The following is a 20,330-nucleotide window of genomic DNA, read 5'->3' on the forward strand; positions in this document are numbered from 1 at the left end:
ATTGCTATGAATTCTACATACCTGTCAGGATATTATATAGAGCCCAGTTTCTATGGCCTTTATTCAGAGACGCTGAGAAAGGGTTACTGTGGGTAAATTCAGACCTTTTCTCAATATAGAATTTGGTCAACATGCATTCTGAACAGCAAAATTTCACACTGCTTTCAATTTTCCTACAGTACTTGCCACCTCAACAAATGCAGGATTAAGTATAATGGATTATAAGTTAGAAAGGAAAGATGGAAGAAAAGAAGGAAGGTAGAAAAAAGGTGGGTGTGGAGTACTTCAACATTTACATAAAGAGTGGACCTAAAACTAACCTGAGGTTACCCTAAACTATTAGCATATGCTATAGAAACTTAAGTGAAAAAATAAAAAAACCCAGCAAGGGAAACTCAAAGATTCTTTGTTTTTTTCACTCTATTGCATATACACGTCCAACTTAATCTATATGCTCATGTCCAATAAGAGAGCATTGTTTTGCAAGGCTACTTGGGTTCTATCAGCATGTAAAGGTCGGACAACTCAACTATAGCAGAGCTAGCCTTCAGGTGAATAACTGCTTCTTTCAGGTTGTGAGCATCTGAATTTTCCGGAAATATTTCCCCAAAAATGAAAACTAAAAGAGTCCTAGGACAGCGTCCTTTAGAAGTTTTATAGTATCAAAGTTTTTGGAGGAAGAGTATCTTTGTCGATTATCAACACGATGATTCCAAGCAGGTCAATTTATGCTGAGAATATTATATAACAGAACCCACTTCACCTCCATTATACTGACAATGGTCTTCCTTAATTCAACCTTGTGCTTCTTAGTAAAGTTGAAAATACTAAGCCAAGAACAGACAGTGACAATGCCAGAGACTCAGATGTACCTATAGGCGCCTTCAGACAACATCGCCACCCAGGCTAAAGTCCTGGTTTAAAACATCCCAACATGAATGACTCTCAAAAACCATATGCTGAGCAAGTGAAGCCAGATCAAAAGGGCACCTACTGTATTATTCAACTTACATGAAATTCTAAACTGGGCAAAATTCATCTCTAATGATAAAAAACAGATCTGTGGTTGCCTTGGGTTGGGAGATGGGGATACTTTTGCAAAAGCCTAGGAGGAAACTTTCTAGGGTTTTAGAATTGTTATCGATCTTTATGGGGGTGGTAGTTATACAAATGTGTACATTAATTAAATCACTGAACCGTTGATTAAAAATGTCTGCATTTTATTGTATGTAAATGATACCTTAATAAGGTTGATTACAAAATGAACCAAAACCAAAACAAAGCAGAAGAAAAACCTCTCAAGACCTCAAAGGAAAAACACTTTTCTTCCAGGGTACCAGATTGGAAATGAGGCATTGGTCTGTTCTACCTCAGATTATCCCTAGGATTATCTAGTCTATTTTAAAGCACTAGAGTCCCGTATCAGAAAAACTCACCCCATGTTTTATTACTTTGATTTCTTCTCTGCCTCTTCTCCCAACATGGTGAAGTTATTTACGGAAGAAAAACCAGCTTTTTCCAACTTTGCATCATCACATATTCTTTCCAAAGCTATTATTTATGGAATAAAATTTGGCTACACTTTGTAAAAATCTAGCTTTTTGAGCCGTACAAATCTTAACAGTTAACCTATTGCCTCCATTGGAATTTGGAAAAAAAATATTTTGAAAATGAATAGCTGAGATTTGACATTTTTGTTTTTTGTGATTTTCTCTTCCCCTAAGAGAGAAGTGAGTAGGAATGAGAAACACATACATAAAGAAAAAAAATTATCTTGCTGCCTTTGCATGGTTATAATTTATAGGAGGCCCTTTTCAACAATAATCTATTATCAGAATCAATAAAATATAATCTCCATGAAGGCCAGGCCAGGATATTTGTCTCTTTTTCAGCAGATTGCAATACAAACCACATTCATGGATTTGCTTCTTGATGATCTTTGTAATGCTGTAACAGCTGACCATTTCCTCATGCCTCTTCACCTTAACTTAAACCTGGTTTTTCACTAATGACCTCACATTTCCTTCTCTATCACTTGGTTGTCGGCCTCTTTTCCAACTCCAACTCCAACTCACATTTCACTCTGGAACCAAAGGAAGACTCCCACCTTCCTGCTTTTTAGTGATACCTCAAGGTCATTACCATATTGTGATCACCCTGAAGAATAGCCAGACAATTGCTATTGCAGAGCCATCTGAGAGTTTGTAGCTCTAAAAATTAACTAAGGACCACATTTGTCCAAAATATCCTAGTTTAAGATTTTGGTAATACAGCAACAGTAATTCTGAAGTCGTTTATGACAATCAGTGTGGGAAGCACCCTCTTTCAGGAAGATCCTTTGCCATACAATACTCTTTCCCTGTCAGGTAATAAGGAAGCACGGCCGTGGAAAGTAACCTCCTGTGGAAAGAAATACTTGGCTTCGAGACGGCTTGAAGTTCATACATTTTTCTTGAATTAGATTCCCCATTAATTACTTTTCCACAAAGAGGTAATTATCAGAATTCTGTAAGCAATTAAGGAGATGCTACTGCACATTCTTTCAGCTTGTTGACCTTTCTCACTTTAGTTCATGTGGCTATCTGAAACATCAGTGATTTACATGTCTTTCTTTTTAGCAGATTTCTGTGTGTGTGTGTCCCCATGATGAAAACATCATTAAAATAAGATATCATGAATAGACTCTTAAGAATCAGTCTACTTAAAGTCCCAGAAAATGTGAAAGCACTAATATTCATGGACAACTCTACATTCTGAAAGTTACTCCAAATTTTATTGATCTCTATGTTGTCTAGGAGTTTTTCAAATTTTCTACCATGATCATTTGTTAGTTTTTTTTTTTTTTTTTTTGCGTTACGTGGGCCTCTCACCGTTGTGGCCTCTCCCGTTGCGGAGCACAGGCACCGGACGCGCAGGCTTAGTGGCCATGGCTCACGGGCCCAGCCGCTCCGCGGCATGTGGGATCTTCCCAGACCGGGGCACGAACCCGTGTCCCCTGCATCGGCAGGCGGACTCTCAACCACTGCGCCACCAGGGAAGCCCCATTTGTTAGTTTTAAAATTACATAATAAAGGCATTACATCATACAATCTTTTGTAATCCATTGCCATTTTAAAACTATTTGTTTCCTTGTCCTCAGCAGATATGTCATAGATTATTAGTACACAAGCAAAGACTTTCAACATAACAGTACTTTATAGTGAGAAGAACTATACTGAGCTATCTCTATCCTAAGACAATGCACTAGGAAAGCACTAGGAATTCTTAAGCACTAGGAATACAGACACGATCAAGGGGCAAGTTCCTTGCCTTCGAGTATACATAATCATTATAGCAAATGCTTAAATAGCACTTAGTATATAACTCACCACAGCAGTCTTATTATACTCCTTTTTAATAGGTGAGCAGAGGAAGCCACAGGGAAGTCATAGGGTAAAGCCAGAATTTGAACCTAGGTAGACTATGGTACACTCTCCACTGCTTTAACTACTACGTTAAAATATGTATATATAAAAGTTATATATATATATATATATAACTCCAAGTATTCGAAGGTTACAAAACACTTATCTACCAAAACTCAAAAAGGAGCACAGAAACTTGCATAGAAAATAAACATGTAAAAGTTCATGAATAAACCACAATATAACCTGCTCCACATAATATACTGACTACAGTGTCCTGGGCCTCTCCCATCCCTAGGCAGCCGGAAATTACAACAAAATAATACTTTTCACCTTTGGAAGCCACACCATCTCTCATACCAACCAACCAATTACTTCCTTAGACAGAATAGGAAATTAACCTGAATATCATATATATATATATATATGTATATATATATATATATATATATATATATATATATATATATATATAGCATTACTGATGTAGAATCTTTGTTTAAAGACAATAACTTCAATAGCAGAGGGAACTTTACCATGCAGGCTTCAGATAACCTCTATACTTCTCAGATTTTATGCTAAATCATAAAATGCCATATTGTGTCTGAAGCTATTTGTTCAGTAGTCCATTTTCTTAAATGGACTAGCAAAGCAGTAAATACTGATAAACATTTTGGCTCCCAAATCCTAACAAACAATAGAGCAGGGGTCAGTAAATTATGGCTGGTGGGCCAAATCTAGTCCTCTACCAGCTTTTATAAATGAAGCTTTATTGGAACACAGCCATGTTCCTCAGTATATGTATTGTTTGTGTCTGTTTTCACATCACAGCAGCAGAGCTAAGTAGTTGCAGAAGAGATTGTATGGCTTGTAAAGCCTAAAATATTGACTGTCTGACACTTTATGGAAAAAGGTCTCCAATGCCTGCAATAGTATATAATGAAAGTGATGCTATGTAACATCTAAGACTAGGTCATAAAAGGTCATGCAGCTTTTGCATGATTCTCGTGGAATGCTTGAACCCTGGACACTCATTCTTGGGATACTCTATCTTGAATCCTAACTACCACGTTATGAGAAGTCCAAGCCACATGGGCAGCCAACTATAGGCACTCCAGTCAACAGTCCTTGTTGGGCCCAGTCTTCGAGTCATCCCATCTCAAGGGCCAGAAATGGGAATTAAAATTGTCTAGATGATTCCAGCCCCAGCCATTTCAATCCTCATGAGCTGAGGTTTCAGACATCAGTCATGGAGTAGAGACAAGCCATCTCCTCTGTGTACTGTTTGAATTGCTGACCCACAGAATCTGGGCACATATTAAAAATTTTTTTTGTTTCAACACTAAGTTTGGACTTCTTAATTATGTAGCAATACATAACTGTGTTATCTATTAGATAACACAGTTAGATATCTCCTATCTAATAGATAATATAGCACTGTGTCTGTACACAGGAGATCTACATTTCACAGAGCACATACTTTTAGATGTGAATGTTGACTGCTCAATTTCTAAGAAGAACGTATACACACATATAGGTACAAAATGTTTATGTATATGTAAATATTAGACCTATATAAACTAATCTATATTATCTATAAAATGAGGGGCCCTTGATAATGGCTAACATTTCTTTCTGGTATTTATTGTATTCCAAGAACTGATAAATTCTTTCATTGTATGAATTTTCTCTTTTAACCCTCATAGTAACTCGCTGAGAGAAGTAATGTTATCTCTATTTTATAGATGAGAAAACTGAAGCAAAAACAGATAACATGCTCAAGAGTACTCAACAAGTAAATTTTAGAGTCAAGATTTGAGCCCAAGTTCTCAAGTTTTAGATCCCTTACTCATAGTCACTAAGCTATATACTGAGGAAGGGGATGAAAGCTGAAGCCATTACCTCATGCTCAAGAAGTCAGACAGAAACCTAGCAGGTATGGTTGAAAGAAGACAGGACTTGGAGTCGTAAGTCCAGAGCCTGAGTGATGAAATGACTTCTCCTCTCATCTAGATCTAGGTTTGTGTTTAGAAAATGAAGAAGAGCACTGCACAGTTTGATTGTTGATTTCTGTACTTAATGATACCAAAGAATGGCATTTTACCAGGGAGCTATTTTGCAATGACATAAATTATTGATTCAAAATCAAACCTTTATTATAAATTACTGATTCAAAATCAAATCTTTATTATGTCTCCCTTGCATCAGAAGTCTTTCCCACTCTTCATTTCTTTTTAAACCCTTTCCTGTCTACTCTTGGCCAAAGTTTGAAGCCTGATTTAACATTTGGAAATAAAATAATGAAATAGTCATAACACAGCAATTCCAATGCCTACTGAAACAGAAGCTCTAAATAATTTTTCAGATAATTTAGGAAATTAAAAATATTTATATCATAGATGCAAAGACAGAAATTACTTGTGTAATAAAATAAATGGCGAGACAAAAGGTTTCTGGTCAAGTAGATTTGTTTAAATAGGAACACTAATCTGAGTTCTACCCCTGTGCTAAAACCCAGTGGCAGGTTGCATACAGCTTCTAAAGGGATAGTTCAGTGCATTGGGTCAAATTCATGCCCTAAAATGTGGTATTATTAGTAGTACTAGAAGACAGAGTGTGACTGTCTTCTTTGGGACATAGATGAAGACCCCAAGATAGACAATATCAAGGACAAGTTATGTAGAATAAGATATTATCTCAGTCCTTGGACATGTCATCCAGGATAGAACAAGAAGTAGATTTATTATCAAGTACATGAAGCCAGAGACAGTAAGCAATGAGTGGTAGTTGGTTAAAATAGACAGGTTTTAGAAGTAGAGGCATGGATGTAGAAAACAAACTTAGGGTTACCAAGGGATTGTGGAGGGGAGGTTAAAATGGGAGATTGGGACTGAAATATATACACTACTCTACATAAAATAGGTAACTAATAAGAACCTGCTCTTCTTATTAGCACAGGGAACTCCACTCAATACTCTGTAATGGGCTATTTGGAAACGACTCTAAAAAAAAATACAAGTGGGGCTTCCCTGGTGGCGCAGTGGTTGAGAGTCCGCCTGCCGATGCAGGGGACACGGGTTTGTGCCCTAGTCCGGGAAGATCTCACATGCCGCGGAGCGGCTGGGCCCGTGAGCCATGGCCACTGAGCCTGCACGTCCGGAGCCTGTGCTCCACAACAGGACAGGCCACAACAGTGAGAGGCCCGCGTGCAGCAAAAAATCCCCAAAAACAAAAACAAAACAAAAGTGCGTATATGTATATGTATAATTGTTTCACTTTTCTGTACACCTGAAACTAACACAACACTGTAAATCAACTATATTCCAATAAAATTTTTTTCAAAAATAGGTTTTAAGAACCATAGTCAGGGAGCAGTGTGGATTGGAAAGACCTGACAAAAAATATTTCTGCATCCTCAGACAGTGCTCCCCAAGCTGGCTATTGCAAGGGTGAGCATTTAAGAGATCTTTGACCTAAGGAGGACATGAGATTAACAATCTATCCCAATGTGCATGAATTATTCTCCTCAGGGCTATCAGAAATCAGATGGCATCCTAGAGCAAGGGTCAGCAGATCTTTTCTGTAAAGGGTCAGATAGTAAATATTTTGGAGTTTGTGTACCATACGTCTCTGTTGCAATTGCCTATCTGCTGCTGTAGCACAGAAACAGCCATGCACAATACCTTAATGAATGGGTGTGGCTGTGTTCAAGCAAAACGTTATGTACAAAACCAGGAGTCAAGCGAGATCTGATCAGTGGGCCAGAGTTTGCGGAGCCCAGTTGTGGGTCAGTGTTCACAGCTGAATGAGTCACGAGGCCTTAAGTTCCAGTTCTCATTGTACTACTCTCTACCTGGGTGAACTTGGGTTCATCCTTTTATTTATATGGGCCACTATGTTAGTCAAGTTTCTCCAGAAAAACAGAACCAACAGCAGGTGTATACAATGTGCCCATATATATTGATAGATATAGATCTAGATATCAATATTGATACCTAGATCTATATCCATATCTATATAAAGATAGAGAAAGAGAGAGAAAGATTTTAAACAATTGGTTCACATGATAATAGAGGCTTGGTAAATTCATAATCTGCAGGTTAGGCTGTCTAGAGACTGTAGGAAGAGTTGCAGTTCAATTTCTGTAAGTCTTCTGGCAGAATTCCTTTTTGCCACAGGGAAGTCAGTCTTTGCTTTATTAGAACTTTAACTGATTGGATGAGGCCCACCCATAGTATGGAGGATAATCTGCTTTACTCAAAGTCCACCACCAATTTAAGTATGAATTTCATCCAAAAACACCATCACAGGGACTACCCTGGTGGCACAGTGGTTAAGGATCTGCCTGCAAATGCAGGGGACACGGGTTTGAGCCCTGGTCTGGGAAGATCCCACATGCCGTGGACCAACTAAGCCCATGCACCACAGCTACTGAGCCCGTGCACCTAGAGCCCATGCTCTGCAACAAGAGAAGGCACCACAATGAGAAGACCGTGCACCACAAAGAAGAGTAGCCCTTGCTTGCTGCAAACAGAGAAAGCCCACGGGCAGCAACGAAGACCCAACGCAGCCAAAAATATAAATAAATAAATAAATAAATAAATAAACACAAAAACGCCATCACAGAAATATCCAGAATAATATTTGACCAAATAACTGGGCATGGTGGCCCAGACAAATTGACATGGAAAATTTACCACCTAAGCCATAGTTTTGTCATCTTTTACTGAGAAATTTGACTTATCTGAACTATTTTCATACCTAGAAGATACCTTCTACAGGTAACATGATTTGGTGCCAAAAGCCATAAGCTAGAGCATTTCATTCCAGGTCCCTTCTCAAATATCCATGATAGGTAGAAATTTGACATCAGTAGTTCTTGAAATCTCCCCAGTGAATACAATATGCAACCAGGGCTAAGAATCTGGAGATGTAGAGAGAATTTAAATTGAACTTTAGTTAAACAGTAAAACAAGCTCTGACTCTACTGGCTGGAGCTAGACAAGGGATATGCATTTAGTGGGATGAGAAGATAAAGAACACTAGGGAGTAAATCAAATGCTTTACACCTGTGCTTAGCTAATTGTTACTCAGATAATTCAGACAATCTTACAGCATCTGAACCCTGAATTCCTTAGTTCTGTTTTAAAAAAAAGTAACTCTTCAAGTAACTGAACTCTGAGAATCATGTAAATCATAAAGAAAAAGAAGAAATCTTATTTTCTTAATTAGTTGATTTCATATATACTGTTTCACTTTCATGACATTAACTACTTATCTTTCTTTCCATTTTATGTTTGAGGAAAGTAAGGCTTTAAAAATCTCAGTAATTTTCTCAAGGTCACTTGTTAAGGGTGTGGTAGGCAGCATAATGGCTCCTAAAAATGCCCTCACCCTAATCCCTGGAACCTATTAATATGTTACCTTACATGGTGAAGAGGACTTTGCAGATATGACTGAAGTTATAGACCTTGAGATAGAAAGATTATCCTGGATTACCTCATGGAACAAATCTAATTGCATGAGTCCTTAAAAGCAGAAAACCATTCCCAACTGTAGAAAGAGAAAGAGAGAGATGTCTTAATAGAAGCAGAATAACAGCGATGCAACATTTTGGGTTTTGTAGGTGGAGAAAGGGGACTCTGAGTCAGACTGCAAGTGACCGCTGGCAGCAGATAAAGTCCAGGGAACAGAAACACCCCTAAGAGCCTCCAGAAAAGAATGTAGCTCTGCCAACACTTTTTTTTCTTTTTTAACCATCTATATTGGAGTATAATTGCTTTACAATGGTGTGTTAGTTTCTGCTTCATAACAAAGTCAATCAGCTATACATATACATATATCCCCACATCCTCTCCCTCTTGTGTCTCCCTACCACCCTCCATTCCCTATCCCACCCCTCTAAGTGGACACAAAGCACAGAGCTGATCTCCCTGTGCTTTGTGGCTGCTTCCCACTAGCTATCTATTTTACATTTGGTAGTGTATATATGTCCATGCCACTCTCTCACTTCATCCCAGATTATCCTTCCCCCTCCCTGTGTCCTCAAGTCCACTCTCTATGGCTGCATCTTTATTCCTGCCCTGCCCCTAGGTTCTTCATAACCATTTTTTCTTTTTTTTTTATATTCCATATATATGTGTTAGCATATGGTATTTGTTTTTCCCTTTCTGACTTACTTCTCTCTGTATGACAGTCTCTAGGTCAATCCACCTCACTACAAAAAACTCAATTTCATTTCTTTTTATGGCTGAGTAATATTCCATTGTATATATGGGCCACATTTTTTTTTTTTTGTGGTAAGTGGGCTTCTCACTGTTGCGGCCTCTCCCATTGCGGAGCACAGGCTCCAGACGCGCCGGCTCAGCAGCCGTGGATTATGGGCTCAGCCACTCCAGAGCATGTGGTATCTTCCTGGAGCAGGGCATGACCCGTGTCCCCTGCATCAGCAGGCGGACTCCCAACCACTGCGCCACCAGGGAATCCCTGTGCCACATCTTTATCCATTCGTCTGTCGATCCTGCCAACACTTTTACTTTACTCAATTGAGACCAATGTCAGACTTGTAATAAATTTACCTTGTTTTGAGTCACTAAGTTTTTGGTAATTTCTATGAAAGCAATAAAAAACAAATACAGATATTCTACAAGAGCCAGGCTATATATTTATACTTCAGTATTTCTGAAATGAATTTAACATTGTGATTGACAGCAACAGCAGCAGCTTCCAAGGGATCCCACCACACACCTGAGGAAAAGCAGCCTAATACAAAGCAGTGACAGCAGCAGGTCACTGCCCCACACTTGGGGTAGAGGGGGACTTGTTCTACTGTAGCAGCAGCATAGCCTGAATGGGAACCCATCCTCCTGTGGCACTAGTCCCATCAACATTAGTGTAATCTGCTAGCATCTGCTAAGCCAACAGGCCCCACATATACAAACCCTCCAACTCAGCAGCATTCAGTGAGCCAGGCTCAGGGTTTCCTGAAACTCATATCCAATGGCACTGGAAAGGCCAGATATCACCTACAGTTATGAAAACATAAAAAAACAAAAACAGAACACTGGGAACTTCAGAAAGAAAAGGGGAGCAATGGAATGGGTGAAAACAAATGGGGTAAATAGAAGAGACTATCATTAGTCTCATGAGTTTCTTAAATACTATATGATGGTCAAAGCAAAAATTATGACACCATCTGATGTGGTTCTCAATGTAGAGAAAGGAAATACTACAGAAAATCATACTTTAAAACTGGGAAATATTAAGAGACCTAAATGGAAGTAAAATTTTGAAACTTCACTTGAAGTAATAAAACACTGATTCCAGTAGACTATGATAAGTTACATATGTATACTGTAATGCCAAAAGCAACCACTAAGAAAACTATACAAACAGTATACACAAATGATTATAAATAAATAAATTAAAATGGGCTTATTAAAAAATGTTTAAGTAACCCACAAGAAGGCAAAATAAGAGAAACACAAGACTGAGAAACTAAGGTAAAAGACAAAACAAAAAATAAAATGGTAGACCTAATCTTTAACATAGCGATAATTACATTGACTGTAAATGATCTAAGTAACCAAGTCAAAGACAGAGATTGGAAGAGTAGATTAAAAAATCACAAGCATGATCCAAGTATATACTGTCTATAAGAAGCTTACTTTAAACATCATGATATAGGTAGTTCAGAGTAAAAGGATGAAAATGATATATCATGTGAACATTAATCAGAAAAAGCAGGAATGGATAAATTAATATCAGATAAAGTAGATTTCAGAGCAAAGGAAATTATTAGGGGCAAACAGGGTCATTACATAAAGATAACAGGAATAATCCACCTAGATGACCTAGTGATACTAAATGTGTGTGCACCAAACAACAGAACTTCAAAATACATGAAGCAAACACTGAAAAAGGTAGTAAAAGGAGAAAATTTTAAATCCACAATTATTATTTGAGACTTCAACACAGCAATTTATAGAACTACCAGAGAGAAAAATCAGCAAGGATATGGAAGAACTGAAAACATCATCAATCAACAGGACATAACTGACATTTAAAGAACACACTCAATAAGAGCAGAATACATATTCAAGTGTCCGTGGAACATTCACTCATATACCATATACTGGGTGATAAAAAAACATTAGCAGATTTAAAAGAATTAAAATCATAGAGAGTATGTTCTCTAGCCATAATGGAATCAGACTAGAAATCAATAACAGAAAGACAACAGGAGAATCTTCAATCACATGAAAGCTAAACATCACAATTCCAAATAACTCATGGGTAAAAAAGACAGCGTCAAGGAAAAAAATTTTAATGCATAGAATAAAAGAAAATGGAGATATAACAGATCAAAGTTTGTGGAATGAAGTGAAAGTAATGCTAAAAGGGAAGTTTATAGAACTAAATTGGGAAATAAAATATTTCAAAACAATAATCTCATTTTCTATATTACAATAGTAAAAAAGGAAGAGGAAAAAACACTAAACAAGCAGAAAGAAGGAAATAATAAAGATGAAACAGAAATCCATGAACCTGAAAACAGGAAAATGGGGGGGAAAATCAATGAAACAAAAGGCTGGTTCTTGGAAATAAACAATTTAATCAATAAAGATCTAGCAAGACTGATAAAGGTAAAAACAGAGATGGCACAAATCACAGATATCAGAAATGCAACCAGGGATACCATGACCTATCCTGCAGGTTAATAAGGGACAAGTTATTATGAACAAGTCTACACTATAAATTCAAAAATGTAGATGAAATGGGCCAATGCTTCTACACCCAAAACTACCAAAACTCAGCCAAGATGAAATAGATAATCTCAATTTTCCTGTAACCATTAGAAACACTGATTTTTCATATAAAAACTCCCAAAAGAAATATTCAGGCTTAGATGTTTCACTTTTACCCAAGACTTAAAGAATTAAAACCAATTTTACATGATTTGATAAGAAATAGAAGTAGAGGGAACAGTTCCTAATTAATTTTATTAAGCCAGTATTACCTTGATACCAAAACCAGACAGGAATAGTATAAAAAGAAGAAGACTATAGACCAATATGTTTTATGAAATTGCCTGTAAAAATCTTCAGCCAGATATTAGCAAATTAAATCCAGAAATATATAAAAAGAATAATATATCATGACCAAGTGGTATTTATTCCAGTTATGCAAAGTTGGTTAAATATTTGAAAATCAAACAGTGTAATCTACCATATCCAATAGATTAAGAGGGAAAAGTCATGTGCTCCTATCCATTAATGCAGAGAAGCATTTGACAAAATCCAATCCCATTCATGATTTGGCACATATATACAATGAAATATTACTCAGCCATAAAAAGAAACAAAATTGAGCTATTTGTAATGAGGTGGATAGACCTAGAGTCTGTCATACAGAGTGAAGTAAGTCAGAAAGAGAAAGACAAATACCGTATGCTAACACATATATATGGAGTCTAAGAAAAAATATGTCATGAAGAACCTAGGGGTAAAACAGGAATAAAGATACAGACCTACTTGAGAATGGACTTGAGAATATGGGGAGGGGAAAGGGTAAGCTGTGACAAAGCGAGAGAGAGGCATGAGAGGCATGGACATATATACACTACCAAACGTAAGGTAGATAGCTAGTGGGAAGCAGCCGCATAGCACAGGGAGATCAGATCGGTGCTTTGTGACCGCCTGGAGGGGTGGGATAGGGAGGGTGGGAGGGAGGGAGACGCAAGAGGGAAGAGATATGGGAACATATGTATATGTATAACTGATTCACTTTGTTACAAAACAGAAACTAACACACCACTGTGAAGCAATTATACTCCAATAAAGTTGTAAAAAAATAATAATAAAATAAAAAAATTTTAAAAAAGAAGAAAAAAACCCCAAGCAAACTAGGAATAGAAAAGGAACATACTAAAACTCATAAAGAGGATCTACAAACAACCTATACCGACATTATATTTAACTGTGAAAGACTGAATGCTTTCTCTGTAAGATCAGAAACAAGGCACCGATATCTGCCCTCACCACTTTTATTAAATATATTAATGGAGGTTCTAGTAAGAAAATAAAGCAAAAATAAATAAATACATAAATTTAAAAGTTAAATTTTAAAAACATTTATTTAAAAGATAAAAGGACTATTCCTACTACGTTGACTAGGAAGGAATATATCCTACTGAATGTTGAATAGTAGTATATACTATTATATTAAATAAGGAAAAGTAAAACTGTATCTGAAGAGGAGATGATAATCTAAATGGAGAAAATACCAAGGAATCCACAAAAAGCTTGAGAAATAATATTAGTCTGTAAATGTTTTAGAGTACAAATCAACACAGTTTTATCAAATTATATATTAATAACAAATGTGTAGAAGCTTAAATAAAAATGTGATGCCATTTACAACTGACCTAAATAAATACTTAAATATAAGCCCAATAAGATATTTATAGGTCCTCTATACTGAAAATTACAAAATGCTGATGAAGAAAAATTTAAAAGTCCCAAATAGTGAGACATACCTTGTTCATGGATTAAAAAACACAACATAATAAAGATGTCGGGGCTTCCCTGGTGGCGCAGTGGTTGAGAGTCCACCTGCCGATGCAGGGGACACGGGTTCGTGCCCCGGTCTGCGAAGATCCCACATGCCTCGGAGTGGCTGGGCCCGTGAGCCATGGCCGCTGAGCCTGTGCGTCCAGAGCCTGTGCTCCGCAACGGGAGAGGCCACAACAGTGAGAAGCCCGCGTACCTCAAAAAAAAAAGATGTCAATTCTCCCCAAGTTAAGAGGCTTAACAGAGTTACTCTTAAAATGCCCTCAAGGTTTTTGTGGATATAGACAAGCTTATTCTAAGATTTCTATGGTAAGAAGAATAGCTAAAACAATTTGTAAAGGAAGATTAAAATGGGAGGAATTAATCTACCCAATTTCAAGATTTTGCAGTAATGATGGAGGTTAGATACACAGATCAATGGAATGGAATAGAGAACCCAGAAATAGACTGACATAAATACATTTAACTTGTTTTTGACAGCAGTGTGAAAGCTATCAAGGAAGAATAGACTTTTCAAAAAATGGTACTGAAACAGTTGGACATCCCTCGACAAAAACAAACAAACAAAAAAGGAACCTTAACCTAAACCTCCACACCTTACACAAAAATTAAATCAAAGTGGATCATAATCTTAAATGTAAAAGCAGGACATTTTTAGAAGAAAAAATAGGAGAAAATCTTTGGCATCTAGAACTACGTGAATAATTCTTAGACTTGACACCAAAAGTATGATCGATAAAAGCAAAAACTGATAAATTGGATCTCATCAAAATGAGTTAAAAATGCTTCATAGAAGATCATTTTAAGTGGATGAAAACTCAAATTACACAGTGGGAAAACATATTTGAAAATCCTACATGAGACAAATGACTTGTATCTATAATATACAAAGAACTCTCCAAACAACTTAAAAAAATCCAACTAGAAAATAGGCAGAAGACAGGAACAGACATTTCATGGAAGAGAATATACACATGGCAAAGAAGCACATGAAAAGATGCTCAACATCATTAGCCATTAGGGAAATGCAAATTAAGACCATAATGAGATATCAGAGAATAACTAAAATTAAAGTATAGTGACAACATCAAATGCTGGTGAGTACATAGAAAAATTATATCACATCACTGGTGGGAAAATAAAATGGTTTAGCCACTCTGAGAAACAGCTTGACAGTCTCTTTTAATCCTAAAAGTAGATTCACCCTACAACACAGTAATTGTACTCTTGAGCATTTATCCAAAAGAAACAAAAACTTAAGTTCCCACAGAAACTTACACATAAATGTTCATAGCAGTTTTATTTATAACAGCCAAAAACTGGCCACTACCCAAATGTCTTTCAATGGATGAATGTTGAAACAAATTGTGATAAAATCTTATGATAGAATACTACCGAGCAACAAAAAGGAACAAATTATTAATATATGCAAAAATTGAAATGAACTTCAAGGGAATGATGCCGAGGGAAAAATTTTAAAAAGCCAATCTCCGAAGATTAAGTAATTCATGATGATATTTACATATTATTCTTAAAATAACAAAACTGGAGATGGCGAAGAGATTAGAAGTTGCCAAGGGTTAGAGATGGGGGTAGAAAGTACAGCGGGGGAAACTTTGTGAGGTTTTTGTGGTCCCAGTACAAATAATACAGCAATCTTGGTTTTAACCCCTAAAGATGTTTAAAAGCAATTCCTAATAAGAGGTGTCCAGATATTTAGCAATGGCAGCAGATTACAGGTATAGCTACCCAACATGACAACTTCAAAACAGATGGTACTAATTCAATGCATATGTTAATTTTAAAAAGGCCAGTCACAATACTTAAATGGTATATAGCTTAACGATATTATTCTAAGGATCCAGCTATACCAGATGGACTAGCAGGATTTTCTGTACATTCAATCTTATTTAAGACAGTAAATCTTATAATAAGACAGTTAAAAAAAGAAAAAGAAAAAAAAACCAACTACAGTTGGATATTCTCATAGGAAGATGAGGTGAAAATATGTAGCAGTGGTTCAAAAGCTTAAGCAGTGGCATCTAAATTTGGCTGCACATTAGAATCATCTGAAGCACTTTTTAAAAACCCTCACCTTGACTGTTGGTCATCCTAGACCAATAAAATAACTTTAAATCTCCTCAGACGATGCCAGTGTCTACCCAGAACTGAGAACCAGCGGACTAAGCAGAAGGGGATGTTTCTACAAAGATTTCTTAACAATAAGTCCTTTCACCCAATCAGATTTACCTTCCCACAAAGGGGTAAAGAAGGCTAGATGTTGTCCATACTTGCTTAGCTTTAATTAGCACTTGTGACTTGCCCAAAACCTAGATCATGTTTCCCCTAAATTTCATGTTTTTCCCTAAGTTTTTCAAATCCAGGGCTAAGGGGTTTGCCAGGATGAGATTTTAAGTGCTCACACAGGGGAAGTCCCTGGCAAACCAGGACAGCGGTCACTCTACACTGAAATGTAAAGCATCCTAAATAACCCTGCCACTGCTCCCAGATACTAGTCTGTGCCAACCAGTGGAGAAAAGGCATTCTCCATTACTACCACGGCAAATGCTGCTGTACTTGCCTTGGCTACTCCCTATCTTTTCCAGGCGTCTCTCCCCTTCACCTGCTGGTGGACGCTTTGGCAGCTGACAATGCAGATATTTTCAAACTTTAAGGTGAATAAAAATCATCTGGAGGGCCAGTTATAACAGAGATCACTGAGTCCCACTAGAGTTGCTGATTCCATAGGGCTGGGACAGGGCCCTAAAACTTGAATATCTGACACATTATCAGGGGACGCTGGTAAAGCTGGTCAGGTTGTTACCGAATGCACGTTCGTGTGTCTGAAGCACAGTGAGGCCAAACAAACCGAAAGGTTGGAGTCTGGAGCAGAGAAAGGTTTATTGCAGGATCGAGCAAGGAGAGGGGTGGCCCGTGTTCCAAAAACCCTGAAATCTCCAAAGGATTTCAGCAAAGCATTTTAAAGGCCAGGTGAGGGAGGGACGTCCCAGGGAATGTGATCAGCTCGTGCACAATCATCTGACTGGCTGATGTTGAGGCCACAGGGCAGGTAACATTATCCATCCTTAGGTGCCAGAAGGTCTGGGGGCTATGTGCTCATGATCATCAAGGAGTTCATTTCTTCCATTGGGTGGTGGTTTTTAGCATCTGAAAACTCAAGAAATATGCCTGAGATACTATTATCTGAGTACTTCAGAGAGGAACTACAGCAGAGGCTAACTCCAAAAGGTAGAAACTGACGTTTGCTTAAAGATTTCAAGGGAAGAAAATATTTTTTCCAGAATCTTTCCAACAGACTACTAAGTGTCATCAGGATGTTTTTACTTATATTAACATAATTGCTTGGTGCTGCCATGGAAGTCATTTTCTTCTGGTTCTTTCCTCTAGGTAACTAGAGTACAGATGCTTCTGGTTTTTAAGGTAATACTCCAGCAAACCCTTAACACATGTCATGAAAAGACCTTAAGACAAACTCCCCCAGGATTCACGGACTGCCTCACTGCTTCGCTGAAAGGAGATGATCCAAACTGAACCCACCACTCCAGGGGACAGGAGCTATGTTCTCATCTGTGTTCCCCTAACTTGGTAGAAAGTTTGTTGAAGGCCAAAACTTTCAACTAGTCAGTATTTGGGGCTACTCAGCAGAAAGAAAACATGCTCTTCCATATATGAAAAAGGGAAGGGCACACTGTGTATCAAGCGTGTTATATATATTATATCTTTTAAGTCTTACAACTATCCCAGTAGATGTGTATCATTCTCACTGTACAGATGAAGAAACTAAGGCTAAGAGTTAAAGGCATTTGCTCAAGGTCACAGAGCTGATGAATGGGTCTGGCAGAACCTTCTACTGCTCATTAGTATCCATTTTCTCCTTTTCTTTCTAGGCACGTCTTAAACTATATTTCCTGGTCCTCTTGCTATTAGGCTGACCGCATTACTGAATTCTGCCCGTGAAATAGGGACAGAAGTGATTTTGCCACTTCCGGTCCTAGTGCGTAAAAACCTTGGTCCATCGTGCCCTTTCCCATCACTATCTGGATGACCCAGGGCACCGGGAAGCCATAAAGATGGGAGGAGCTTGCTCCCTCAGTGACTACATGGAACACAGCACCCTTCACCTTGTCCTCTGCTACCTGCACTGGACTGTGACTTGGATGACGTAAACCTTCACCGTGTTAATCCACTAAGAGTTTACTTTGTCCTGACAGCAATGGTGAAGGCAAGATCTAAAACCAAATCCAGCAGACTCTAAAGACCATCGTCTCTCATTAAGACATATTGCCACAAATACGGCAGAAATATAAAAGCCCATCTATAAAATATTATCTAATCTCACAGTTCACCTCTCTCCCACCATGCCTTTCCCACAAACAAGAATTAGATTCCTAAAGCTTTCAGAGGAAATTGGGTAAACAAAAACATAAAATCAAGCAAGCAATCGACAAATATTTGTTGACTGCATACTACCTGCCAAGCACAGACAAATCTGCTTTTGTTGTCACCTTGAGGTCATGAACTCTGCCCTTTGCTCTCCCGGATGGGAGGGGAGCAGAGGACAAGGTGGGAGGCAAGCCTATGCCTGTTCTTTTCAGCAATGAGATTCTCCTTGGTTCTCCCAGTGTGTTAATGAGCTACCTGGGGAGTGTCTGATTTTATGTTTGAGAAGAAGAATAGACTTTCGACCTGAAAAACATTTTTTAAATTTAACATACATTGGGACTTCCCTGACGGTCCAGTGGTTAAGACTCCGCACTTCCACTGCAGGGGGCGCAGGTTTGATCCCTGGTTGGGGAACTAAGATCCCACATGCGTGAACACAATAAAAACACTGAGCATTACAAAAAGGAATGTAACTATATATTCAAAGGAGATTTTTTAATTCTTTTAAAAATAAAATAAAATACATTATTTTCCTGAAGTTTCACATTTTACAGATGGGCAGATTGAGACTCAGAGAAGCTTAGAAACAGCCCCAGGCCACAGTGACAGAAGTTAAATTTGAACTCAGCTTTGTGCGATTCCAAGTCCTTGCTCATTGTTTCTTAAACTGGGCTGCTCTTCAGAATCAACAGGGGAATAGTTAAAACACAGATTCCTGGGCTTGGCGCCAGACTCCCAAATCACTGACCTGGGGCAGGCCTCGGCAATCTCTCTTCGCACACACCCCAGGCCTGAGTGAAGACCAGCCAAGTTTGGGATCCACTTCTCTGCACCTCGCAGTGGGAAAGCTAAGAGGGTACACAGATGCCAAGGGAGCGGAGGGGAAGAGAACAGAAGGGGGCCTTCTATGGCCTTGTCCAGGGCTGGCCCTGCTCACAGTTGAGATCCTGGCCATGAGACCCAGAGGACAATTAACGAAAGCAAGAAAAGGCCTTCTGACTCAGCTGTTTTCCTTACATCTCTGCTGGGCGAAGAGGGTATCATGCCTGTGGAATTCTGCTGCATCCACAGGCATCTCCAGACCTATTTTTTAAATTCGCCAGGAAAAAAGAAAGAAGAAAGAAGAAAAGTCTGCCAAGGTTCAGAATATGCTAGTCATTTTCCGGATTCAGTAAAACTGCCTTGATTTAGTGTTCATTGCTTCCAAGCCTGTGCTCTCTGGGAGGTGGCTGGGATGAAACTGACTGCCACACTATCTTGGAAGCCAATTCATGAAGAATGGAGACAAAACCGGCAGAAGGGTACTGTTTAGCCGTGAGGAACTGAATGGTTACTTGAAGAAACATTTTAGCATATCTGTAGATATCAGTAGGCGCTACAGGAGCTCTGCTGGGGAACAGTAATTACTGCTGCCATTAACTGAGAGCTTAGTTTGTACATAGGCTGACCCTATGATTTATCATCCAAACTGAGCAATTGTGAAAGTGAAAGTTGGGAGAGCTATTAATAATTTCACCAGGACAAGGGTAAACCTGAATATCCCAAGCAAACTGGGATGTGTGATCACTCTATCCAAAACCCTGAGCCAAATGGGTTTCAAATTCAGACTTTTAAAAGATTTTATAGGTAATACTGTACTTACGTGTGTATCACACACACATACAAATACCCTAGAGGAATCCAGGGCAGCACCTCATGATCAAACATTATATTTCTGCAGCAAATATATGAATATTCACAAGAGGGATAAACAGACACTTCAGGTCAAATTTTGCCAGCCAATGATTTCTGAAAAATACTTGTTTTCAGGAAAATTGTTTCTCAAATTGTGGCAAGGGCTTGTGGACCTGTACCAAGAGCTTTAAGTACTTTCCATAGTGTGGCAGAGATGCTAGCTGTCCCACTGTAAAGGTCCTCCCCTTCTCTGATAGTAGGTAAGTGCGCCCATGGT

This window comes from Mesoplodon mirus (genome assembly GCF_964341445.2).
Source record: "Mesoplodon mirus genome assembly, chromosome: 3".
NCBI lineage: Eukaryota > Metazoa > Chordata > Mammalia > Artiodactyla > Ziphiidae > Mesoplodon > Mesoplodon mirus.